Below are 23,982 nucleotides of genomic sequence, written 5' to 3'. Positions count from 1 at the left end.
AACCAATCTCTTAGTAGAAAGAAATGGGAACAAAGGCTGAGTGACTGTTTGCCACAGGAAAAATGCAGAAAGAGAAATACCAAGAAAACAGATTTTTTTAAAAGAGACAGAGAGAAAAGAAAACATCCCACATGGAAGAAGCAAGTCAATATGGGGGTGTGAAAAGGCAGAGCCAAGAGATGTGACTAATTAAGAGAAAAATTAAGAGGCATGTAAAAGAAACAGGAAGAGGAAAAAAGAGAGAAACTATCACAATGAAACACATACACTTTACCAGAGAAAAATTCTATATGTAACATTAGAGTTTTAGTGTGTCTGGCTTACTCTGCCATGATGAGAATTTCAGAACCAACTTTTTGTAAATGCTTGCAATCCTTCTCTTTAAACTGAAGTAGCTAGCCATTTCCTCCACACTTTTTGGGCCCAGGTCCTTGGGTGGCTCTCAATTTGATAATAACTATAAAAGGCTAGTGTTCACATAGTATTCTTACATGCTTTGCCTATTAGACTGACTTCTTGAACATTGCGGAAACGTTAGACATTAGTCATTTCTGGCCAAGCAGGATCCATTCTTCATTCATTGGGGGAAATGATATCTATGCTTCCTGCTACCTTTGTGAATGTCATTTTTTTCTCCTTCATTCCTATAGCTCATTTCCATGCCTCTTCCAGACATCATAAGGTAGTTTTTATCTTTTATCTCTATGTGTTACCAAGTGTACATTGTTATTTTGTATGAATATATTTTCATTTACGTAAACAGTATTAGAAACATAGCTCTTTGTTCATTTTTTTCCACACACAGCTCTGTTTTTGAGGTGTTGCTATATGCACATCTAACCCATGGCTTCTACCTGCTACATAATACTCCTTGGTATCCACAAGAGTCTACCTATTCACTTTCCAGTGATGTTCACACAGATCCCTACCAACTACTGCCCCCACAATGAATGGCAATAGTTATCCTGATACACCCTTCCTCAAGTACCTGTGTGAGACATTTTTTTGGGTGGATGGGTAGGTGGATAGATGATAGACACATACAGAGATGGTAGAGAGAGAGACAGATACCTAAAAGTGATGAGTCACAACAGTTGCACATTTTAATTTGACTAACAGTACCAGAAACTTACCTGCACCAGTCTACACTTTGACTAGCAGTACATGAGGCTTCCTAAGTCCGCAAATCCTTGCCAACACTTGGCATTAGTCAACCTTCTAACTTTTTGCAGCTGAATAGCTGAGAGAGGACATCTCATAATTGCCTTAGGTTGCATTTATCTAATAAAATATTGTGAATTTGTGGGCATTAGGAGTTTCTTCCTCAATAAATTGGCTGTTCATATTCTTTGCCTATTTTCCTACTGGTGTTGCTATCTTTCTCTTGTTGACTTGTAGATACTCCTTGTATTGTATATGCTGATTCCGTGTTTGATTTTGGATATTACAAATATCCTCACCCCTTTAATCACATATTTGTTAATGTTGTCCATGCTGTCCTTTGTTACATAGAAATTCTGTAAGTGATGTCATCAAATTCACCAACTTTTAATTTTTTAATTTTGCTTTCAAATTTTTAATGAACACTCCTACAATTACAAAGATATTCTCCTAAATGTTTTTCTATTCAGTTTATAATTTTAGCTTTCACATTTAGGTTTTTAATCTAACTGGAATAACCTTTGTATATGGTATATTATTATATAGGCATCCAGTTTTATTTTTTCCATATAGTAAGCCAATATTCCCAATTATCATCTGCTTATCAATCCATCTGTTCTCCAATGATTTGTAGTACCACTTTTTATCATAGATAAAATTCTCCTATATACATCAGTTTGTCTGAGATCATTATCTCTTCAGACTATTTGTCTATTCTTACACAAATACAACACTTTATTTTTTCATATTGCTGCTATGGTGAAGATAAATAGTCAATTCATCTGCAAATAACAAGAGCTTTATCTCTTTCATTCAAATATTTCTATTTCTTTTTTTTCTTTTATACTTTTGTCCTTGACCAATTATCTTTTTCTTGTTTCAAAACTTTAAAATATTTGCCAAATTTCTCCATGAAATATAATTATTGATGTAGGTTTTTTGTACATAACATTTATCAAATTAAGTAGCCTGCTATTCCTTTTTCCTAAAATATCTTTTCTCATAAACAAGTTATCAAATGCTTTTTTGATATCAATTAAGATAATAATTTAATTTTTACTTCTTTGATCTAACAGTGTGATGAATTATTCTAATATTTTAAAATATTTAATTTAAATATTGACATTTTAAAATATCAAGCCAAACTTGCATTTCTGGGGTAGGCCCTATTTGATCAAGATGCCTTATTTGTAATATACCATACGGTTTGCTTATCTAACCTTATATTTTGGATTGTGGTATCTACAAGAATATGTGAAACAGATCTATAATGATCTTTTCCTCTATTGTCCTCACCTAGCTTTAAAATAAAGATTACACTTATCCTCTTTAAATGAGCTAGATTAAGTTTCGCTCATTTTCAACTTTTTGGAACAATTTTTAACAATTGTAATTAGTGTTCCTTAGAAGTTGGATACAATTGACTTGTAAAGCCATCTGAGCTGGGGTTATGCATTTTTAATAGTTAATGACTTATTCAAGCCATTTATCTCATCCAGTGCCATTTCTGACATTTATATTTTTCTATCAATGGATTATTTTATCTAAGTTTTCAAATCAAACATTAACTTTGTAAAAGTGATTCTACACTAAGCTGCAGAAGTGGGGCATGTATCTTAAATCTACTAATCAGCATAATCCTGTTACTTTGTCATCAAGAGCAGTTCAAGAATTGGGTATATTACCTAAATTGATCCAAACAAAATGAAACCTAGGACTTTTTTGGGAAGAGCTGGAAAAATGACACTTTTCTTGCCTGGCTTAGTAGTGTAAAAATATGAGGCTTAAAGTCACATGGGGAGAAACTGGACCCTAGGAGTGTACTGCGTAGATCAGAGCAAATGCCAAGTCAATGAAGTCAAGAGAGTAACCCTAGTGACACTGTTTCAGTCCTGAATAAAATTAAATTTACTTTTTTTTTTTTTTTTTTTTGGTTTTGTGTACAAATAGATTCCTCCAAGGATAATGCTTCAGTTCGTTTTCTGTCATTTAAAATCACAGGAATCCTAATGATTTGGGGCTAACATCTTGTCCTTTGAACTTGAGTTCTTCTTGGTTGGTTGTGGATCTCTGACTCCCTGGAATGTTGCCTTGCTCTAGTCTGAAAGAAACTGTTGACTCTATGGCCCTTGTCTTGATATCCTGGGCCCATATTTTCTGCTAGTTCTTGAGTATGCTGAGACAGTCCTCCAAAGCAGTAAGCCTTGATCTCATTTCCAGACTTTGGCTTTCTTTGAACCCTGTGAACAACCAGCTTTCTGTTTAGTGCTCTACCCAATCAGGCTGGCCTCATGTTGCCCAGGTACCAGAGTGATTGATTTGCAAATAAAATATCTGTTATCTAGTACATTTATCACTTAATTTCCATAGTTATTTCTCATAAACATGAGAAAAAAATAAAATATAATGTTTATATATAATCGTAACTAATCTATATCCAAATCTATAATGTTTATACATATGCATTTTTCCTCTAGCAAGTACTGGCACTCTAAATACCTCATTGAGTTTCTAGAACATATGATATCATTTCAAAGACATATGACAGAGAAATAATGTTTAGCTTTCCTAAAGTGACACAAACTGAATTTTAACTCTAACAAACTGTTGTACCAAGCTATGTTTAAAAACTTTACATTTAGAAACAATGACACATGCTGCCAAAGTCTGTTTGAAGTGTTCTTTTCTCTGTACTATGTATAAAGGCTTTCTATGTTTTTAAATTAAAATTTACTCAACGATGAAGGTATACTACAGATTTTGAAGATTTTTTGGGGAACAACTTTAAAATATACATATGGTTGTTCATCTTTTAACAATTAAACTTTAAGAATAAGAGAAATATTTAAAAAAATAAAACCACTAATAGCACAGATATTTCTTTAGAACATTACTTTAAAATAAAACAAGACACAACATCGACCAAAACTGTCAATGTCTGTCTTTATCTGTATCCTTCTTAATAGAAATAGGACCAGTGTGGATATTGGGCACTGTTATGGATTAAATTGTGTCCCCCCCAAAAATATCTGTCAACTTGGCTAGTCCATGATTCCCAGTATTGTGTGACTGTCTACCATTTTGTCATCTATGTGATTTTCCCGTGTGTTGTAAATCTCACCTCTATGATGTTAATGAGGTGGGATTAGTGGCAGTTATGTTAATGAGGTAGGACTCAATCTACAAGATTAGGTTGTGTCTTAAGCCAATCTCTTTTGAGATATAAAAGAGAGAAGCAAGCAGAAAGACATGGGGACCTCATACCACCAAGACAGCAGCACTGGGAGCAAAGCATGTCCTTTGGACCTGGGGTTCCTGCATGCAGAAGCTCCTAGACCAAGGTAAGACTGATGACAAGGACCTTCCTCCAGAGCTGACAGAGAGAGAAAGGCTTCCCCTAGAGCTGACGCCCTGAATTCAGACTTCTAGCCTACTAGACTATGAGAGAATAAATTTCACTTTGTTAAATCCATCCATTTGTGGTATTTCTGTTGTAGCAGCACTAGATACTAGGCAGGCACTCATGTCGAGAACTATGCCATTGGTCCCTCCTATGTTTCACTGTAGGCCAGGTTTTCTACCACATAATTCGAAACTTTGAAGTCCTGTGGACAAAGATATCTAAAAGTGGCAAAAATAGAGTGGTAGCCCCAGAACTGGGGGATGGGGTGTTTCAGAAATTATCTGAAAGGCTTGGGATTCCTCATAAGGGATGCCCTTTACCAGTGAGCTAGCGGTTCATGAACTTGATGAAAAGGGCAGTGTCTAAAGACCCATTTTCATGTCTCTCTTAACTCTAATGCTCTATAATAAAATGAAATATTTGTCTTTAAAGTCCCTTATACTATATAAGGAACTCTGGTGGCACAGTGGTTAAGAGCTACGGCTGCTAGCCAAAAGGCTGGCAGTTGGAATCCACCAGCCACTGCTTAGAAACCCTATGGGGCAGCTCTACTCTGTCCTATAGGGTCACCATGAGTCAGAATCAACTCGACCACAAAGGGTTTTTTTTTTCTTTTTCTTTTTTATACTATACAATCTTCATGTTTTAATCTTGGATTTATTCGTCTATGTCAATAAAAGACTAAAATCCATTTAATGTAACCCTAAAGTTTTCAAATATATAAAAAGAATAATTGTTAACAAAGAATGTCTGCCTTGAGCATTGTGCTCTTTTAGGATCTATCTGCATAAGATCAAATTGATAATAACAGCTCGAAAGATTAAATATGAAACTTAGGGGCCAGTCAGTTTATGTTAATAGGGAAGGAACAACTCAGAAAAGGAGAGTGAGAATGGTTGTACAACTCAAAGAATGTAATCAATGTCACTGAATTGCACATGTAGAAATTGTTCAGCTGGTGTATGTCCTGCTGTATGTATTTTCAACAACGATAAAATAAAATCAATTATAAAAATAAAAGACTAAAAAACAGATACAGGCTAAATATACTGATCATATACGACTCTTAATAAAAATCAACAGAGTCCACATGACTTATTGCTATTAAATTAGAATATCCTATATCTTAAAGGAGTGAAAAACTCAAAGTTCCACTGGCTATTTCAGCATCTCTGGGATCTAGCACAGTGCTTGCGCATATAGTCAAACATCATGCTAGCCCCAGGGATTCTGTGCGGAAAAACATATCCTGCTTTCAAGGAGCTCACAGTCTAATGAAGAAGCTGGAGAGCATGCAGTATCTACACAACGATAAAGTCAAATGCAGGGTTTTAAGGAAGCACAGATGAGAGGTACTCTGCCCACCATGAAGGCTTCATGGAGAAAGTGTCATCTAACTTTTAAGTTTTGAAGTATGAGGTATAGTTGGAAAAAGACATATGGGACATGTGCAAATATACAGCACTCCATGAGAATGACTAACTGTTGAGTATGGCTAGAACAAAACATATTTAAGGAAAATGGCAGGAAAGGGAAGTAGAGAATAGCGTTTGATTGCCACACCAAGGATTGGGGGATGCAGAAAAGCTTCCTTGGTTTTTTAATAGAAACATGGCATGATCATAAATGAGGTTTTCCAAAGATTAGCTACAAGGGAGTGAGAGTGGAGACCAGACAGACCAGCAGCAGTCCAAACAGGAAGTGTTGAGAGCCTTATGGAAGGCAGTGTCAGCAGGGATAAAGAGAAGGGCTGCAGATTTGGTGTGGATAGTGGAGTGCGCGTAGTGGAAATGGCAGAGTCAGGACAACTTCCAGGTTTGAGGCTTGAGCTACCAGGTAGTTTGTGTCGATATATATTATCTGAAGTTAGAAAATACAGACGAATGGTAGGCTTAGGAACGAAGATGAGAAGCTGTTCTTAGGAGCTATGAAATGCCAGGATGCAAGGTTTATTTCCTGGGTGTGCCTCTCTTTCTGATTGCACTGCTTGGAAGCTAGCAATTTTCTTCCAAAATTATAGTTTCCTAAGGGGAAAATTAAAATCTCTTTCTACCAAGAGAGGGGGATAAAAGCACGGAAAAGGAGAAAGAGAAAAAAGATTCTTCAGTGAGTAATACTGTTCAATGTGGAAGAAAAAGAGGGAAGCAATAACCAGAGAAAGACAATAATTAGCAGCAGCAAGACCAAGGCAAACCTTAGCAGCTATACAGACTTGACTTCAAGATGGCTACAGCAGGAGTTGTCAATACCCTTGTGACACAGTAAACCATGAAAGAAAAAATTCCAGAGATGGTTGGCAGTTCAGCAGAAGGCCACAGACCTAAGCACCTCTTGTTAGTAAATGACTGTTCTCTCCGTCAGGGAGCCAAGCAGAGAAAGGAATATACAGGAATGTTCACAGACAAAGACATAGACGCTTGGTAAATATATAACTGGAGCTTAACTGCAATATCAGTATTTATTTACGCCATATTTTTTAAAAACGCAATCTTCAATTGACCTTTAAAGCAGAGTGACAAAACTCTACAAAGTTGTTGTGTTAGTCCATATTTTATTTTTTGGCCAATATTTTACAAATTGGGAAATGTCACATAATTTCTGATTTCCCCTCAAAAATCAGCAGAACTGGTCACATGAGGCCCACCTTCCTTCCCCCAGGGCACTCAAATCTGGAACAGAGAGAAGCCTCTCTTTGATAGAGTATATGCTAATTTTGGAACCTAAACTCCTGAAAAGAATCCTCCTGTTACATCAATTATTTTCTCTGTTGCAATTACATTCATTTGAAATAAACACATTCACCTGCAGTAGAAACATACTGTTAAGTACAGAAGTTCCTACCTTTTGAACTCTCAACTTACAGACTTTCATATATAAGCATAAAACCACACTCAAGAGCAACAGTGTCTCAATATTTTACAAATGGTACTCATTTGTCATATGGAGTCATTTTGGTCTGAACCATCACAATGTTCCCCAGTCTAACAAGTCTGTTGTAACTGCTGCTTTTTTTTTTTTCAGGTATTTCACAACTGTACTTAACACATGACATTAAGATTAGGTGCAAAGACTGTGTGTGTGGAAAGTGCTAGTAAGAAGAGGCAAACTATTAGGATGCAAATAAAAGTAGAGAAACATTTTGAGAAGAAAGTTAACTGTGAATATCCCCAGTGCACAAGAAATTCATCTGAAAGAGCATGTGAATCACCAATGTGTAGAAAGCACCACGTCCATGCAACAGACCCTAATTAATTTAAAAACTGCAATCTTCCTACTATTAGGAAACTAAGCTCAATCACTAAGCCAATCATATCAATAAAATGCATTTTTGAGACCAGAAGAACTAGATGGTTCCCAGCTACCACCAGTGACCACCCTGACAGGGAACACAACAGAGAGTCCTGGATGGAGCAGGAGAAAGGTGGGGGGCAGAACTCAAATTCTAGTAAGAAGACCAGACTTAACGGTCTGAGACTGGAGGTACCCCAGAAAGCATGGTCCCTGGAGTCTCTATCAGCCCAGATCTAAAACAATTTCTGAGGCCAACTCTTCAGACAGGGATTGGACTGGACTGTGGGACATAAAGTGATACTCATGAGGAGTGTGCCTCTTAGCCCAAGTAGATACAAAAGAGAAAATGGGCAGCTTCTGTCCAGAGGTGAGATGGGAAGGCAGAGAGGGTTAGGTGCTGGCTGAACGGACATCAGGAATCAGGGGTGGAAAGGACGAGTGTGCTGTCACAGTATGGGGAGAGCAATTAGAGTCACATAACAGTGTATGTATACATTTTTGAATGGGAAAAAATAAAAAAAAAATTTAGAAAAAAGAAAAGTCAATGTGCTTGGGACACATTGAGCAAGGGGAGTGTACAAGAGGATGAGCATAGGAAGAGATGAGAGTGGGGAACAAAAATTATCTGTGCTTTAGCATCTCTTTCTGTATACTTCTAAATGACATTCATTTGGGGGGGGGGTGTAAGGAAGGCACAGAGGTCCCTACTCCTCTTTTACTGTTTCTTGTATATTCAGGTCCTTCAAAGCAGGAGCTTGATAAATACTTATTTAAGAGTATAGTCCAATTGCTATAGTTTATAATGTTTGGGGAGATAAGGACAATACACATCTAAGATGTTTTATAAACAATGATTGTGCTTGTATACATGCTTGAGTTTGTAAATGCTGTGTTAATTAAAATAAAGTTATGCACAATTTCACACTAAAAAATGCATTTTGCATCTTCTAATTTTAGATAACTCTAAACATTGTCATAACACTTATTTTTTTAAAAAAAAATGTACATTCCAGAAGCCACTACAGACTGTGTTACTGCCCCTCAACATTTTGTCAGTAGTTTACTGAGGCTGTGCTCAGAAGAAGTTTAGGAGTCATTTCAGCACAAAAGGGAGAACTTCTATTAAAATGTTCAACATTGTCCTTCGATCCAAAATATGACAGCCCACCAAGGATGTGGAAACTCTGAGAGCCACAGGCATGATGGTAGAAATTGGTACTGTGTGCCATAAGGTGTCAACTTACGGAAGTGAAAAGCTGGTGTATGGGACAAAATTCATCAAGTGAAAAATCTTAAAGAGAGCACTCATATAAGCTTTTATATATATTTTTTTTATAACTCAGAAACAGCATATAGTCACTGACAAAATACCTTCTATTTATAAAAATTAATTTCAACTTTTTTCACATTCAGAGATTTATGGTTAAAAGTTAAAATAGTCTGGCCAACCATACCCTTGACTGCGAACACATGCAAAGGCTTTAGAAATACAGACTTCTCCTATGTTATTAAATAAGAGACTACTGTGTCCAATCAATGGGCAGGAAACATTGTTTAGTATTTTTGTATGATGGCCAGTTTCAATAGCTCTCTTATTTTTCTTTGTAAAAGTCCGCATTCCATTCAGCCAACCCAAAATTCCCTCCTTATTCATATTGGAGAAACTGTCCTGTGTTATGATTTGCACAGTCACTGAGTTATGCCAATGAGAGGCTGTATGCAGTTCAGTCCTGCTTGCATCAGTGGTTCAGCAAAACAGCTTCTGGACTTCAAATTCACTTTAACATGAAGCTAATGCTCACTATCTGGAATTCTCTCACCTTCTTAAACATGTTAGCCAAAATACATATTGGCAAATTATTTGTAGACTACTATCTAGTAGTTCCCATTTTGTCAGGTCTTACAACACAAGCCAATCTATTTTGTTCTTCAGCCTTTCTAGACCCTTTGTAACACACAGACTTACAATGAAATTAGATTCTTGGCTGCTTATGTTTTGATAGCTTGCATTTTTATAGTTACATAGTAAATATTTCTCCTAACCAAAACTCATATAGAATGGGTAGTTCTAGACATACTTTTGTTATCTAGATTTCATGTTTTACCTTTAATTACCATTTTCACCCCTTATTTTAAACAAGTACTGAAATTTTTCTACTCTTGCCTCCTTAAGTATGTATTGTTAAACATAATTTAAATTTTGAACATTGGCTTGAAATAATCATAATAAACATCAATAAATACTAGAAGCAACACAGCGGTATATCAAAAGCATTAAGCATTTAAAGTACTGGGCTCCTTGCCCAAATTCATGACGTTATTTAGGACTGCCTGAGCCTTGGATTGTTTATCAGCAGAATGGGAACAAGAACACATTTCTCATTTCTCATATGGTTGCTGGGAAAAACAAGTTAGAGAATTAACAGCCCTCAAAAACTGTAATTCTGCATCATTCCTCTAGAAGTCTGGAGCGCTCTCAGAGTCTACTGCGGTAGATGAGACATCTGCCTCTACTCTAAGTGGCTCTAGACTACTGTACATTTAGAGTTCACATGCCTTATTTTATGATTATCACCTGTGCTATAAGCTATCAATGATATCATTATGTTAGCCAGTGGCCTAAGAAGTAAAAAAAAAAAAAAAGGAGACACAGATTACAATGAAAAACAGGATCTTCTCTCTGAAAAACATAAGGGTTCTCCTCCTTGCAAGCAAAAGAAGTGGATTTCCTTAAACAATGAGGTTCTTGAAGGGAGGTAGGGAAAGAAGAGGTGCTATAAACTGATCTAAGCCAATCTGGCCAGTCACAATTGTCCAATTCTTTAAGTAAACATATTGGTAGCCTTAGATAATCAGCAAAACATGTTTTTTAATAAAAACAAGTCCTGGACTGTACTCCACCACAAGTTCAAGGATGTATTAGTATGCAGGCATCCATCACCTGTTCTTGAAGACTCTTAACTCCCCTCTCTTTTCTTTTCAGGCACTCCAATGGCAACCCTGCAAGAAAGGTTCACCTTTCTAGCAGGATTGGCTAATTTTCTAGTCAGATCAGGAGACAGAATGCGCCTTTGTGTGGACTTATTGGAATTCTAGACCTCTACTCTAAGGTGTTAGCTGTTAGACTTGAAAGATTCTTACACACTTTTCATGCAACCACCACTAAGACTTATTTCTAACATTCACTTCACTAATTAATGGAATTTGTAGTTGATATTATATGGCAATATTTGAAGTCTTCTTAGTGACAACTTCTAGGTTGTAGACTAATGCCCTTCTTATTATAAACTAAGAATTCAGGACCTTCTTATAAAACTAAGACTGAAGACTAAGGTCCTTCTTACGAAACTGACCATGTCTAGGGTGAAAAGTAAACTTGCACACACATGTATATCATTGTCTATACTGATACATTTTAAAAGTAAGTTACAGATCAATAGGAAGGAAAGGGGGGTGGTTTGTGATAGTTGCTAATATTGTGTTCCGGGTGGTGGGAGGAGGATTACAAACAAGGAAAGGTAGAAGCTTCCAGCCAGGAAATGTAGCTCCCATGGCCTCGAGTTATGCACCAGGGGCTTCCATAGATGTTCAAGGTAACTAAAGATTTGACTCGTACCTCACTGAGGTAGAAAGAACACTAGACTGGGAATGGAACTGAGGAACTAAGACTTTCCTTTTCCCCCTCCTTTGCTTCTTCCTGGTCACTTCTCTCTTCCCTTCTTCTCACCTCTTTACTCTTGGGCTATAAATCTGTACAGAGCAGATAATTTACGGCAGCAGCTCCTACTCTAGTTAAGATATACGTCTTGTTTGATTTTGCCTCATCCATTATCCAGAAGCAATCCCAGAAACCTAAAGTACCCTTTCTCGCTTCTAATTTGTACATTATAATCTGATCTAAATTTGTATATTTTAATAGTCTGTATTGTTTCTTTTTTTCTTTCTTTTTTATTCCTTATACAATGATTCTTGAATCAGTACTGCAGAGCAGAATCACCTGGGATGTTTTTAAAAATAAAAATTTGTCATGCACTATAGACATACAGGGAGCCCTGGTGGCACAGTGGTTAAGAGCCACGACTGTTAACCAAAAGGTTGGCAGTTCAAATCCACCAGCCGCTCCTTGGAAACCCTATGAGGCAGTTCTGCTCTGTCTATAGGGTCACTATGAGTTGGAATTAACTCGATGGCAATGGGTTATAGACATACAGAATTACAATCTCTGCTGTGAGGCCCAGGTATGTGTATTTTGGAACAACAACAACAGCAACAAAAAATAGTCCCTATTTGCTTCCGATGTACAATCCGGATGAAGAACCACTGGAGAACTGGCAGTTTGCAGTAATGATGAACTAGGTTTTCAGGCTAATCATCATCCACTGGGGGGAAAAAAATTTGGAAAATGTTGGGTAATGTATTTTTTTAATAACTATCTACAAGAGCATAAAAGAGCTGAGAAGATCATAAGAAATTATCAGGCTAATGCTGAAAGGAAAACAAGAACCCAGAAAGGTAAGCTAGCATGGAAGCCACTTTTACTACAGGCATTTGTAAATTCTAACAGAAAACAAAATTCCTGCAAATCTGAACGGCTGTCTTGATGACCTCACTAGCAGAGAGTGACTGAAATCAAATCCCAGGCTGACACAGGGTAGGGAACTAAAAGGAGTGCCTCCCCACAACAAATTCAACTTGCAAAAGGATAAATAAACTCATGGTACCAGTGAAATACAGTTAGAGTAGTTATGCAGCCCGAGGTGGCTCTGCCATGATCCCTTCAAGCCTTGAATTTCGTTCATGCTAGACTCAAAGTTTTTCCTGATGATGTGTTCAAAGCAAGCAAGCCAAAGTCTCACCATCCTCACTTCTAAGGAGCATTCTGGCTGTACTTCTTCTAAGACTGACTTATTTGTCTTCTGGCAGTCCATGATAGAAGTAGTCCGTGAGTTACGATATATTTGAGTTACGACAAACCACACTGAAGACTGGCCTTTTTTTTTTTTTTTTAACATCCTATCGTTAGTAATATGTACTACATAAGATATCGCAAAGCGTAATTTGCTGATGTTATCATTCTCAGATGTTCATTCGCAGATGTTCAATTTTATGATTTACTGTTCGAAACCCTGCTATAGATTCAGTTTTCTAAACTAAATCAGGGGCTTTGGTTGCTTGAAAACATGGACCCAAATGTTGATTACTTTGCTAAAGTTCACAGGCAGATTCAGGAAGCAGTGAGATGTTATCCCAAAATACATAAAGAAAAAAAGAAAAGGACCACACAGACAACTGTCATTAACCTTCTGACTAGAAACGCCATCCCCATTCCCAGGGATAATGCAGATGATCCAGAACCTTCCACAAGTGGAGTTCTTACTGCAACTGACAAAATGCCAACACTGTCCAACTTGTCTTCATCTTCTGAGTAAATCTCCATGATTTGTGTATTTTTTTATGTATGTATGTATTAAAATACATCTGTAAGTTTATATGTAATGTTTCCAACCCCTACAGACAAATAAAGATCGAATTGATAAAGATACTGATAATAAAGGGCAATAAAATGAAAACTAAAAAAAAAGACAAAAAAGAGATATTTGACTTACATCAGAACCAACTTACAATGAAGCTGTCGTAACTGAACATCATTATAAGTCAAGGACTACCTGTGTATTCAATATTCTTTGCCAACACCACAATTTGAATGCCACCATTTTTCCTGTCTTCCTTTTTCACTGTCCAGCTTTCACATGCACATGAGGTAAATGAAAAGACCACGGCCTGGGTCAGGTGCACCTTAGTCATCAAAGTGACATCTTTGCTTTTTAACACTTTGAAAAGGTCTTTTGCAGCAGATTTGTCCAATGTAACAAGTCATTTGATTGTTAGAAAAGGACATCATCTTTGGTAAATAGAGGGTTAGTGGAACAAGGGAAACCCTCAATTAAATGGTTTAACGCAAATGGTCAAAACAATGAACTCAAACATACTGACAATCATGAAGATGGCACAGGACTGGCGATGTTTTGTTTGCTGTGAGTCAGAGCTGACATGATGGCACCAAACAATAACAACAACAAATTCAAAGTGCCCCCAGATGCCTGGCAGAGCAAAATATAAATTATTTTTGGAGGAAAGTACCTTGTTCCAGGACCTGTCTACAGATATGAGGATATGTCTACAAGGTCTACAAGCCAAGGAATGCCAAGAAACAGGACTAACAGAAGCTGAAAGAGGCAATAAAGGATCTTTCCACTGCCCATGCCCTAAATTCAAACTTCTAGCCTCCAGAACCGTGAGACAATAAATTTTTGTTCTATAAAGCCACCCACTTTGTGGTATTTTATAATGTACGGTCTAGGAAACTAAGATACATGTCATGTTTAATTTTTTTTAAGTTACTTGTAGTTAATTTTATACCATTCCTAATTGCAGTCCCCAGCCCCCACTTCCAAATCTTGATTTTCATGTTGCTAGACTCTCCTGAATCTTTTCTTTTCCTAAAAGAGAAAATCTGCCCAGATTTTCTGCTCCACTGGACAGATCTGTCCAGTTTCTAGAGGGCTTGCATAATCTGTGTACAAAACTCCAATTCTGAGAGTCTCCCACAACTCATTCAGTAATCTCACCTAATTCATATCTGATGAGTGCTTATTCAGCTTGAAAATCTTGAGCAATGATGAACTCAACCTCCAGTAAGGCAGGATCCATAATCTGTGCAGCTTAATTTAAGGAAGTTCTTTCTAATATTAATTCTCCTTGTAAATAGTACCAGCTGACCCATTTGTACATTTTAGACCCAAGCAGAACACCTCTAATCTCTCAACATCATGCAAGTCTATCATATATATCTGAAGAGTAACCTTATCTTCGTCTTTCCAGGTTAAACATATTTCATTTCTTCAACCATTTTCAAAGAATATGGTTTCAGGATCTATCACCAGACTGATCTCACTTTATCAGTATCTCCTTCAAAATAAAGTGATCAAACTAGTCATGGTTTAGGTATGGTACCTCATATTTAAACCATGTTTCTATTGACACAGCCTGGACTGAAGCTGATTTTTGACAGCAAAATTACACTGTTGCCTGAAAATCAATCAACAAATCCATCAGAATCTCTCACTCATGCACAATTGTATTTGTATAAGTGACTGTTTTCAATAAAGCTATGCTGTATTTCATACTTGTAATAATGTCATCTGTTAATTTAGACCATCTTTTCAGATGCTTAAAATATTTATCTTTATTCCGTCAACCAAGGGGGAACTCAGTGAACATTTGTTAGGCATCTACTATGGTTGCATGGCAGACTAGTTATTATTTTAAAAATAAAAAAGAGAGGCCCAAAAGACTTTAAAGTAATTTGCTTTAGAATCAGCATTCTTACCTAGACTGTATGATTCCAAAGTCTGCACTCTACCTCCCTGCTTTGCCCTTTACTAGCCATCCCTCTACCTTAGATCCACTCAGAATTGACAAATAGGTCTGCTTGTCTTTACCCAAGTCATTGACAACTTCTGAACAGGGAAGGGCCGAATAATGAAACCTTGCAACACATCATTAAAAACTTCCCAAACCGACAGTCGTTCAACAGGTTAATTTGACAACTAAGAAAGAAGCTAACCATTTCCATGAAGCCAGTATTTTGCCATCTTCTCTGAAAGAATATCTTAAGAATTTTTTTTAATATCCTGCTGAAATCCAGACTCACCACATGAACAGAAATCCCTACATCTTCAATCAAGTAACTGTTTAAAAAGCAACGTCAAGTTAGCATAGCATGATTTGTTAAGGAAATCAAGCCATCTCCTATTAATCGCTGCTACCTTTTCTAAGTGTTCAGTTTTACAGTCTGCTTTGAAATTTTGCTAGGGTTTGAGATTTAATTTACCAGTTGGTAATTTCTACACGTTTCTATTACTCCCTCTGGAAAACTGCCTCTTATCTCTTAGAATCTCTTCAATTCTTCTTATCTATAAAGCCAACTAATGATGTTCCAAGTTGCCTGAGCAACAAATCTGGACTCAATACAGAACTACTACATTGTCTAAGAGTTCACTCATTACTTTAACAAAGGCTGCAAATTCCTGTTAGCCAGATTTGTTCTACCCCTACCTTTTAAAGCTCTTTCTCTTTGATTAAAAAAATATCAAAGCAAAACAATTACTTGGAACCTCTGCTTTCTCCTTGTCATCTAAGAACACAATATAACAGACCTCAAACATTAGCCTACCTCATCTATGATCATCTTACTCTGAAACTAGTTTCAAACACCTTCTTTATGGCAGAATGTTGTATGTATATTTTGAATTATCCTATTCTTTAAACTCTCCAAAACAAATTTGTTTGTTTTTTTTAATTCTCCTCCTCTATTATAACCATGCTAGGTTACATACCTCTCAGGGCCAGTAAGATGTGTGCGGAGTCCTACATCTGAGAGCCCAAGTCACTTTTAACCCCGAATTCTACATTTCCTTCTGTCCCACCCCCCACATCCGAGCATTCTGAACCTGGGCCAAATGTGAGCAGATAATAGGGAAACTAAAAACATTAGAGTAACTTGTACAAATATCAGATAATGACAGAAGCATCAACACATAAGAGTCCTTAAAACAAAAGAGCGAGAAACACAGCTCACGGGAGTGCCACACATGGCCAACAGAAGAGCCAAAAGCACCACAGGCACACACTTCACGAGACGCACCCAGAGAACGACTCCTCCATATGCGCTCCTTTCTCTCCTCCTTTTTTTGAATACGGAATGTTCATGGTGCTCTGAAATTCTCATTAAAATTTCTTGATAAGGCTCTATGCCAATATTTTGACCTATGTGGAAAACACGAGAAGATTACTATTTCAAACCCTCAGGCCACCTGTATATTTAGGAAACTAACAAATTATATACCATGTACACACAAGTATATACACTGCATAGAAAACAGTGGTATAACTGTTATATAAGGAGTGGTTAAATGATCGGCTGCTAACCGAAAAGTCAGCACAGTTCAGACCCACCAGCTGCTCTGTGGGAGAAAGATGTTGCAGATTGCTTCTGTAAAGATTTACAGCTTTGGAAACCCCGTGGGCAGTTCTACTTTGCTCTACAGGGTCACTATCAGTTGGAATCGACTTGATCGCAATGGGTATATATATGAATATAAATATTTATATATGTTAGTAAACAATGAATATTATACAGAGCTCTAGTGGCACAGTTGTTAAGGTGCTTGGCTGCTAACCCAAAAGTCAGTGGTTCGAATTCACCAGCCACTCTGTGGGAGAAAGATAAGGCAGTCTGCTTCTGTAAAGATTTACGGTCTTGGCACTTCACCAAGGAAGACACTGAGGCGGCTAACAGACATATGAGGAAATGCTCACGATCATTAGACATTAAAGAAATGCAAATCAAAACTATAATGGGATACCATCTCACCCCAACAAGGCTAGCATTAATCCAAAAAACACAAAATAACAACTGTTGGAGAGGTTGTGGAGAGGCTGATACACATATACACTGTTGGTGGGAACGTAAAATGGTACAACCACTTTGGAAATCTATTTGGCACTTCCTTAAAAAGCTAGAAATAGAAGTACCATATGAGCCAACAATCCCAGTCCTTGGAATATATCCTAGAGAAATAAGAGCCGTCATACAAATAGATATATGCACACTTGTGTTCACAGCAGCACTGTTCACGATGGGAAAAAGATGGAAACAACCTAGGTGCCCAACAACGGACGAATAGAAAAACAAACTATGGTACATCCACACAATGGAATACTATGCAACGATGAAGCCCTGAAACAGCTTCTAACATGGAGGATATTATGCTGAGTGAATTTAGTCTGTCCCAAAAGGACAAATATTGTATAAGATCACTATTATAAGAACTCAAGAAAAGGTTTAAACACAGAAGAAAACATTCTTTGATGGTTACGAGGGTGAGGAGGAGGAAGGGAGACACGTATTCACTAACTAGATACTAGACAAGAATTATCTTAGGTGAAGGGAAGGACAGCACACACTACAGGGGAAGTCAGCACAATGGGACTAAACCAAAGCTAAGAAGTTTCCTGAATACAACCAAACACTTTGAGGGACAGAGTAGCAGGGGTGGGGGTCTGGGACCATGGTTTCAGGCAACATTTAGGTCAATTGGCATAACAACGTTTATTAAGAAAATGTTCTGCATCCCACTTTGGTGAGTGGTGTCTGGTGTCTTACAAGCTAGCGAGCAGCCATCTAAGATGCATCAATTGGTCTCAACCTACCTGGAGTAAAGGAGAATGAAGAACATCCAGGACACAAGGAAAGGATTAGCCCAAGAGGCAGAAAGGCCCACATAGACCAGAGACTCCATCAACCTGAGATCAGAAGAACTAGATGGTGCCCAGCTACCACCAATGACCGCCCTGACAGAGAACACAACAGACAGTCCCTGATGGAGCATGAGAAAAGTAGAGTGCAGAACTCAAATTCTAGTAAAAAGACCAGACTTATGGTCTGACTGAGACTGGAGGAACCCCAGAAAGTATGGCCCCCAGACTCTCTGTCAACCCAGAACTAAAACCATTCCTGAGGCCAACTCCTTGGACAAAGATTAGACTGGACTATGGGACATAAAATGATACTCGTGAAGAGTGTGCTTCTTAGCTCAAGTAGATACATGAGACTAAATGGACAGCTCCTGTCTGGAGGCAAGATGAGAAGGCAGAGAGGGTCAGGAGCTGCGTGAAAGGACAGGGGAAATCAGGGGTAGAAAGGAGGAGTGTGCTGTCATAGCATAGGGAGAGCAAATAGGGTCACATAACAATGTGTGTATAAATTTTCGTATGAGAGACTAACTTGGATAGTAAACTTTCACTTAAAGTACAATAAAATAAAAAAAAAAAAAGATTTACAGCCTTGGAAACCCAATGGGCAGTTCTACTCTGTCCTATAGGGTCACTATGAATCGGAATTAACTCAACGGCAATGGGTATACAAACCATATGTGACATAATATAAATTGTATTATACATTATGCATATTATGTTATAGATTATAAGTCATATAGTACATATTATACACTACACATTATATATTGACTCGTGTGGATATACATTTTTCCATCTATTCTGATTCTAAATGTTCTCTACACCTATTAATACTCTTCTCATTTCAGACTGACATTTAACATTTGCTGATGGATTGTAAAACTCTGCCTAAAATGTTACTTGAATCTATACAGTAGATGAGTAAGTTAATAAGATTACATACCCCATCTTCAAACACAATGGGATTTAGTTTCTTAGAAATCTTAGCCTCCTCAGCTTTTCTGCAAAAATAACGCCCATTTCTTTGTTACTGTCTGTGTGTCTATACCTATAATTTTCAGCTCTTACATATTCCTTACAAAGCACAACTGTACCAAGAATTTTCTTTGTAATATTTTACTGCTGTGAAATCTTAGTGATTAAGTTCTTTATCTTCACTTTATGGCATCTGGCTGTTTTGGCACAGTTTTTGTGTTTTATTAATTTAAATTTTCTTGTCATCTGGTGTCATAAGATTTCTTAACTGTTAAAATAACCATATAAAGTCTTATGTTCTTTGGACTGCATAAGTATTTTTTAAATAAAAGTTAGTAAACAACTAAGATATTTTTAGATAAACCCTTCTTCCAGTGGTTGTTTTAGATACCCTTTTACAAATTGTTGTTGTTGTTGTTGTTAGGTGCCGTCCAGTCGGTTCCAACTCATAGCAACCCAATGTGCAACAGAACGAAACACTGTCTGGTCCTATGCCATACTCACAATTGTTATGCTTGAGCCATTGTTACAGCCACTGTGTCAATCCATCTCACTGAGGGTCTTCCTCTTCTTTGCTGACATTCTGCTTTACCAAGCATAATATCCTTCTCCAGGAACTGATCCCTAAACAAATACTTAGCTGAATAATAAAAAAGTAAAGACAACTCAAGAGCATCACATTATAATGTATATTTATACATTATGTATTATATTATAATGTATAGTTTTATATGTTTGTCTCTATATGACACACAAATTACCCTTCCATCTAATTTTTCTGATGAGTTGTTTGTGCTCATCAAAGCTGTTTATGCTGTTTATAGCTTCTTTTAAAAAATATAAAAATGCATGGCTACATAATCCCCACGCATTAGTCAGTCTGTCACACTGTGGGGCCTTGCGTGATGCTGTGATGCTGGAAGCTATGCCACTGGTATTTCGAATAATAGCAGGGTCACACATTGTGGACAGGTTTCAGTCGAGCTTCCAGAATAAGACAGACTAGAAAGAAGGACCTGGTGGTCTCCTTCTGAAAAAAACTGGAAAATGAAAATCTTATAAATAGCAGTGGAACACTGTCTGGTACAGTACCGGGAGATGAGCCCCTCAGGCCGCAAGGCATCCAAAATACAACTGGGGAAGAGCTGCCTCCTCAAAGTAGAGTGAACCTTAATGATGTAGATGGAGTAAAACTTTCAGTGCCTTCATTTGCTGATGTGGCATGACTTGAAATGAGAAGAAACAGTTGCAAACGTCCATTAATAACTGGAATGTAGAATGCAAGAAGTATGAATCTAGAAAAATTGGAAGTCATCAAAAATGAAATGGAATGCATAAAGATCAATATCTTAGGCAATAGTGAGCTGAAATGGACTGGGATTGGCCATTTTGAATCAGAAAATCATATGGTCTACTATGCCGAGAATGACAAATAGAAGAGGAATGGCAATGCATTCATCGTCAAAAAGAACATTTCAAGATCTATCCTAAAGTACAACACTGTAAGTGATACAATAATATCAATACACCTACAAGGAAAACTTACAATACAACTGTTACTCAAATCTACACACCAACCACTAATGCCAAAGATGAAGAAATTGAAGATTTTTACCAATTTCTGCAGTATGAAATTGATCACACATACAGTCAAGATGCATCCATAATTACTGGTGATTGAAATGCGAAAGCTGGAAACAAAGAAAAAGGATTAGTAGTTGGAAAATATGGCCTTGGTGATAGAAGCAACGCCAGAGACAACATGATAGAATTTTGCAAGACCAACAACTTCTTCACTGCAAATACCTTTTTTCAACAACATAAATGGTGATTATACACGTGAGCATCACTGGATGGAAAACACAAGAATCAAACTGACTACATGTGTGGAAAGAGAAAATGAAGCAGCTCAGTATCATCAGTCAGAACCAGGGGCCAGCTGTGGAACAGAACATCAACTGCTTATATGCAAGTTGAAGTTGAAGCTGAAGAAAATTGGAAGAAGCCCACAACAGCCAAAATACAACCTTGAATACACAGCATCTGAATTGAGAGACTATCTCAAGAACAGATTTGACACTTGAACACTAATGACCAAAGACCAGAGATGTTCTGGGATGACATCAAAGACATCAGACATGAGAGCAAAAGGTCATTAAAAAGACAGCAAAGAAAAAAAAGACCAAAATCAGTGTTAGAAGAGACTCTGAAACTTGCTCTTGAACACAGAATAGCTAAAGTGAAAGGAAGAAATGATGAAGTAAAAGAGCTCAACAGAAGATTTCAAAGGGTAACTTGAGAAGACAAAGTAAAGTATCATAACGAAATGTGCTAAGACCTGGAGTTAGAAAACCAAAAGGAAAGAACACACTCAGCATTTCTCAAGCTGAAAGAACTGAAGGAAAAACTCAAGCGTAGAGTTGCAATACTGAAGGATTCTACAGGGAAAATACTGAGCTACGCAGGAAGCATCAAAACAAGATGGAAGCCTGCTCCGAGCTGGTCCTGACTGAGGGCAGTTCCGTCTCGGCAGTGCTGCGGAGACCTCCGCCCTGGACAGCTCCCCCTCCCCGGGCTGCTCCCCTCCTGCCTGCGAGTCCTCTCGCCTCTTAGGCCTCTTGGATCTAATATCATCGGGTGAGGTGCGAGCAGGCCCCAGGGAGGGCAGTTACTGTCGTTACCGCTGAGGAGCTGCAGTCACAATCAACATGATAGAGGTACTGACAACGGACGCTCAGAAACTGCTACACCAGCTGAATGCCATGTTGGAACAGGAGTCTAGATGTCAGCCAAAAGTCTGCGACTTAACACTAACTGAGTCTGCTCATGATAATGGCCTCAGAATGACTGCAAGCTAAGGGACTTCGAAGTAAAAAGATCTCCTTAGTCTAACTCAGTTCTTTGGCTTTGACACGGAAATACTTTCTCTAGCTGTGAATTTACTGGACAGGTTTCTGTGCAAAATGAAGGTACAGCCCAAGCACCTTAGGTGTACTGGACTGAGCTGCTTCTATTTGGCTGTAAAATCAGCAGAAGAAGAGAGGAACTTCCCACTGGCAAATGACTTGATCCAAATAAGCCAGTACAGGTTCACTGTTTCAGACTTGATGGAATGGAAAAGACTGTATTGGAGAAGGTATGTTGGAAAGTCAAAGCTACAATGGCCTTTCAGTTTCTGCAACTCCATTATTCACTCATTCAAGAGAACTTGCCATTTGAAAGGAGAAACAGCCTTGATTTTGAAAGACTAGAAGCTCAACTTAAGGCATGCCACTGCAGGATCATATTTTCTAAAGCAAAGCCTTCTGTGTTGGCATTATCTATCATTGCATTGGAGATCCAAGCACAGAAGTGTGAACAATTAACAGAGGGAGTAGAATGTCTTCAGAAACATTCCAGGATAAATGGCAGAGATTTGACCTTCTGGCAAGAGCTCATATCCAAGTGTTTAACTGAATATTCATCAAACAAGTGTTCCAAACCAAATGTCCAGAAGTTGAAATGGATTGTTCCTGAGCGAACCGCAAGGCAACTGAAGCACAGTTTCTACAGGATAACCCACCTTCCAACAATTCCTGAAACGGTTCCTTAATCGGATTATTACAGCAACAAAAAACTCTTTGAAGCCTTTTTCTTCAGCCCTAAGCCATGGAGTCCATAGAATTATAATGGATTTTAGCTGTGAAGCCTCAAAACATCACAACTAGATTAGCATTGATGTTCTCAGACTTGGGAAAATTGTGTATTTAACATTATGCTATAGTGGAATTATATTTAGATTTGAATTCATCTGTGAAGCATACAAATCAAAGCTAAGAACATAAATGTGAAACTTTAATGATAAGCCTGAGAAGGTAAACTGTGAATCTTCATTTCTAACACTGATCTAAATTTTTTTTATTGGATCAGTGTATTTAGGTGGTATTGAAGTGGTAACCTACTTAATTTAAACTAAATCATCTTAAATGTGCTTATTAAATCATTGAGGCATACATCAAAACCATCATTTCACAAACGCACTTTTAAGACATAACAAGGATTACTATTCTACGCAGTATAAACGGTTTCTTGGTACCTCTAATGCAAATAATACGTAATCCAGATATGTGGACTTCATTTGCTATCTGGCAATTACATTTACATTTGAGGGCATTTTATATAAAGCAAAAATACAGACCTGGTAAGTATGACATACTCATAAAGTTATCTTTAATATTTTTTTCTAGAAAACTGGAAATATTTGTACCCATGGTAAAAATTTTTATATAGAATCTACTGCCTCAGTCTAGTCTGTTTTTATAAAACTGCCATTGCCTCTAATTTAGAATTTTGCTTAAAAGGAACAGAGTATACTTTCATTAAATGCCCTACTGTGCCAAAATAAAGTCTTAAGAAAATTTAAGTGGGCACCTTAATAAATTATAAGGTAGCTGAGGTAGTATTTCAGATTTTCCATGTAAGTCAGTGAACGTAAGTTCTACAATGTTAAAGCTTTGTAAACGGTTACTCAGTGCACTGCATAGCCTGAGACCATCCAGAATGATTTTAACCAATTCAGATTTACTTTTGACGTCATGTTATGGATATTTATGGATAAATACGCACTGAAAAATAAGCCAAAGAACCACAGTATATCTTATATTTGACTTTCGTGAACTATGTTTTGTGGATACATTTCAGTTTTCCCAAACAGCTGATAACATTTCAATATTCTGAATATATCAGTGTTAATTTTGAGTTGGCAGAGGTGACCTAACAAACTACCATTATGTTTTGGTGTTAAGGAATATACCTTTCAATAAAGTTATTGAAATGCGAAAAAAAAAAAAAAA

At 37.4% G+C, this 23,982-nt stretch overlaps 1 protein-coding gene and 1 pseudogene across 3 annotated transcripts in view; one reads left to right on the top strand and one right to left on the bottom strand.

Moving 5' to 3' along the window:
* Nucleotides 1–23,982, bottom strand: part of PRKD1 (protein kinase D1) — a 461,286-nt gene that overhangs the window by 279,449 nt on the left and 157,855 nt on the right. The gene's annotated exons all lie outside the window — the stretch shown is intronic.
* On the top strand, nucleotides 21,859–22,818 carry LOC101341481 (cyclin-G1 pseudogene; annotated as a pseudogene).

Source organism: Trichechus manatus, unplaced genomic scaffold (assembly GCF_000243295.1).
Source record: "Trichechus manatus latirostris isolate Lorelei unplaced genomic scaffold, TriManLat1.0 scaffold00043, whole genome shotgun sequence".
Taxonomy (NCBI): Eukaryota; Metazoa; Chordata; class Mammalia; order Sirenia; family Trichechidae; genus Trichechus; species Trichechus manatus.
Note: the sequence above shows the minus strand (reverse complement) of the source record. Positions and strands in the feature narration are given on the sequence as shown.